Source organism: Tiliqua scincoides, chromosome 4 (assembly GCF_035046505.1).
Source record: "Tiliqua scincoides isolate rTilSci1 chromosome 4, rTilSci1.hap2, whole genome shotgun sequence".
Lineage (NCBI taxonomy): Eukaryota > Metazoa > Chordata > Lepidosauria > Squamata > Scincidae > Tiliqua > Tiliqua scincoides.
The window spans coordinates 13,274,739-13,278,966 of record NC_089824.1 but is presented as its reverse complement, the minus strand read 5'-3'; the positions used below and the strand labels follow the sequence as shown (position 1 = coordinate 13,278,966).

The window sequence follows — 4,228 nt, the reverse complement described above, 5'->3', positions numbered from 1 at the left end:
AGCCTTTGGCTGCTCCAGTCTACTCGAATTTGAGATAGTGCAGATCTGAGTAGACCCATTGGGGCCAGTGCAGCACAATATAAGGTAAGGGGAAAGTTTTTCTCTTGTCTCAGGTGGCGCCTATTCTGGCCCCAAACTTGCGCTGGATGCAGCACAGGCCCACTGACCTGCCTGCTCCAGCACAAGTTAGGATTGCACCCAAAGTCTTGTAAACCCAGGTGGGTCCCGACAGAGTGTGGTTTTAAAAAGTGGGTCCCAGTGCTAGAAAGTTTGGGAACCACTGGTATAGATCTTCCTGGAATACAGTAAAACCTCCTACAGATCAGCTTCCTTTAGCCCAAATTACAAATCTATATCTGATGCATACCAGTTTAACCATCACAATTTCCCCAGAGAATCCTATGAACTGTATTTTTGTGAGGGTTCTGGAAATTTTCTATTTCATTTCACAGAACTGCAGTTCCCAGGATTTTTCCTTCGGGTGACGAAATCATTATTAAACCAGTTGAAGCCTGTGGTCCAGACATCTATACTTTCAGTGTGAGTCCCCCCCCCCTTCTTTTTTGCTGTCACAATGCACCTCACTGCTGTTTTTTCCAATCTCCTTGTGCCTCTTCTTCCAGAGGGTGGATTCCTCTCCCAGTCAGCAGAATACGTTTCATTCTGCTGCTCAGCTCAGATATCATGGGTCATTGCACATTCTCCATAGATGAAGGCAATGGACTAGCGTTTGACCAGTTCACAGCGGAGAGTGGCATTGCTGGCTGGATAAAAGGCAGAGACAGTTGGGCCTGAAGCTTGCATGGCGTTTGAGAGATGAGCAGGTGATGATTCTTGCCCTGATGTGGCTGCCTGTGCTTGACTGCCATCAGGGTAAATGATGAAATAGAGAGGGAAGCTCTGCATGGCATCTTGCCTGGATGCCTTTAGAGAGGGATTGGACAAATTTCTGGAGGAGAAGTTCATTACGGGTTACTAGTAGGTATGTGCAAGCTCTTGGTTTTAGAGGTTGGCTGCCTATGATTTTTCAGATGTAGGGGAGGACGCCAGGCTGCAGGTTGTGTCTGTAGTCTTGTGTGCTCCCTGGGGCATTTGGTGGGCCACTGTGAGATACAGGAAGCTGGACTAGATACAGGAAGCTGTACTACAGGAAGCTGGGCAAAAGAGAGCGACCAAGATGATTACTGGGCTGGGGCACCTTCCTTATGAGGAAAGGCTATGGCGTTTGGGCCTCTTCAGCCTAGAAAAGAGACGCCTGAGGGGGGACATGATTGAGACACAAAATTATGCAGGGGATGGACAGAGTGGATAGAGAGATGCTCTTTACACTCTCACATAACACCAGAACCAGGGGACATCCGCTAAAATTGAGTGTTGGGAGAGTTAGAACAGACAAAAGAAAATATTTCTTTACTCAGCGTGTGGTCGGTCTGTGGAACTCCTTGCCACAGGATGTGGTGATGGTGTCTAGCCTGGACGCCTTTAAAAGGGGATTGGACAAGTTTCTGGAGGAAAAATCCATTACGGGTTACAAGCCATGATGTGTATGCGCAACCTCCTGATTTTAGAAATGGGCTATGTCAGAAGGCCAGATGCAAGGGAGGGCACCAGGATGATATCTCTTGTTATCCGGTGTGCTCCCTGGGGCATTTGGTGGGCCACTGTGAGATACAGGAAGCTGGACTAGATGGGCCTATCGCCTGATCCAGTGGGGCTGTTCTTATGTTCTTATGGGCCTTTGGCCTGATCCAGCGGGATTCTTTTTATGTTTATGTTCATTCTGTTAATGCACTAGTGATATCACTAGGAATTGTGTCACCCGGTGCAGGAAGCCAGTGCATCACCCCGACACACAGTTGGCGGGAAAATGCACCATTTGCCCTGCCCCTACTGGATTTTTGGCTATAATATTTTATAAAATAGAGATATTTCAATACAGTTTGTTTCGTTGCATTCTGCATGAAATGATGCATCAAATGATATATAATATGATGGTATTATTTGAAAATACCAAGATTTAAAAAATGTTGTCACTCCTGTATGTGTCACCCAGTGCGACCCGCAACCCCTGCACCCCCCCCCCCTCACTGCACTACATGAAACTATTCCAGATTCTGCATCAGGAAACAATATGTTCAGGCAAACAAATAACATCTCTGCATTATTCTTTATATATTTTAAACGTCAAGTCACGTGATCCTTGATTGGCAGGTGATCTTTGACTTTTTATGGAATTTGGGATTTTTAATATTGGAGTGGCAGGTGGCGAAGCATGGGTAAATGGGCAACAGTCAAATTGCAGGCCCCGGGTTATAGTATTAGGCTGCAGGGGCTGGCTTGCAATATGCAGTCTTCCTGTTCTCTCCCCTCTCTATCTTACTGTCTGTTTCAAATCTTTTCCCCATTTGTTCTTCTTTGTATATTTCTGTCTCTATTCTCTCCATTACTCTTTGTCTTTCACACCATGAATCATGATGTGCAGGTCCAGATCTTGTTGTAATAACAATGAAAATGAAACAGAAGGTCCTTTCCTTCTTTGAAGAAATTCCAAGTCACAGGAACGTATATGGTTGTGTTGTGTCATGCCTAGAGGCCACGGTGCCTGGGGCAGTGACATAGTGATATCACAGGATCTGATGTCACCTCCAGGATCTCCAGGAAGAGGAGGCACTGGTGGTGGCTGCTTCGCAATCTGACTGCCTCTCCCGTTCCTTCTCTTGTGGAGGCTCCCACTTGAAGGTGGCAACCCTTGAAGAGCGGTGCCACTGAGCAGAAGGATTGGGGAAGCCAGATTCCGGAGCCACTGAAACACGAAGCGGCAGCTTCATGATCTTGCTGCCCCCAGTTCCTTCTGCTCAGTGGTTCCCCCCTTCAAGGGATGCTCAGGTGTCCATAACTGCCAAACCCTAGATCAGTGATTTTCAACTGTTTTCATCTGACAGCACGCTGACAAGACACTAAAATTGTCAAGGCACACCATCAGATTTTTGACAACTGGCAAGGCACATCATGTTGCGGATAGGGGGCTCACACACCCCAATGGCCTTACTAATAAATGACACTACCCCCAAATTCCTGCAGCACACCTACAGACCAATCATGACACACCAATGTGCTACAGCACACTGGGTGAAAATTGCTGCCCTAGATATGCCACTGGTGTGGTGGGCCTGATCTGGCCACACTTCTATCAGTTTGGATGTGTGGACTTTAAATAAAGATAGAAAGATAATGCTAACAATGATAGCCTGTGACTGCCAAGAAGAGTGTTATGCCACAGCAGTTGAGAGTCACTGTCCTATCCTGAAAATCACCATTATAGCCCTTTCATTTCGATGCCTGTAGATGGAGCTTCCCTCGTGGAGCTATAAAGATTCTCTGTTTGGGTTGGGACTTTGTCTCGGCAATGACAATGTTTCCTGATTCCTCCATCTTCCCTAGCTTGATCTCCTGGCTCTTGCCCTGTAGTTGCTTATGACAGTGGTTCCCAACCTGGGGTACATGTACCCCCAGGGGTACTTGTCAGGCCTTTAGCATTGGTTGGTTGGTTGGCAACCTTCAGTCTCGAAAGACTATGGTATAAGCCTACAGCACCCGGTATTCCCAGGCGGTCTCCCATCCAAGTACTAACCAGGCCTGATCCTGCTTAGCTTCCGAGATCAGACGAGATCAGGCATCTGCAGGGTAACAGGTACTTGAAAAAGAATTGAATATTTGCAGCAACTGTTACCCTGCACATGCCCGATCTCATCTGATCTCGGAAGCTAAGTAGGGTCAGGCCTGGTTAGTACTTGGATGGGAGACCGCCTGGGAATACCGGGTGCTGTAGGCTTATACCATAGTCTTTCGAGACTGAAGGTTGCCAACCATTAATGGCAGAAAAGGCAGGTCTGTATTAGAATGCCTCCTGTGGCTGGCATTAGAATACCTTGCGGGGTTCATATGAGGGATACAATTTATGGAAATGGGCTGCCAAGGGATACACCAGTGAAAAAATGTTGGGAACCACTGGCTCACGGCACAGCTCTGACACTGTTGCATCATGGGATATGGGTCCACAGGGCAGCACTACCAGTGAAATGGAAGTAAAGGGAGAACCTGAGGAAGGAGTTGAGTTTGGAGGAGTAAAGCACACAATGGCTCAGTCTGAAATTGGGCTCTCAGAACAAACACTCCCGTGATATAAGACAGAAATGTGTGAGGAGGACCCCAACATTTCATACCTGGA

The 4,228-nt window shown here is 47.2% G+C and overlaps 1 pseudogene; it reads left to right on the top strand.

Moving 5' to 3' along the window:
* The first annotated feature begins 3,712 nt into the window (after positions 1-3,712).
* On the top strand, positions 3,713-3,832 carry LOC136650672 (5S ribosomal RNA; annotated as a pseudogene).
* Positions 3,833-4,228: the final 396 nt, after the last annotated feature.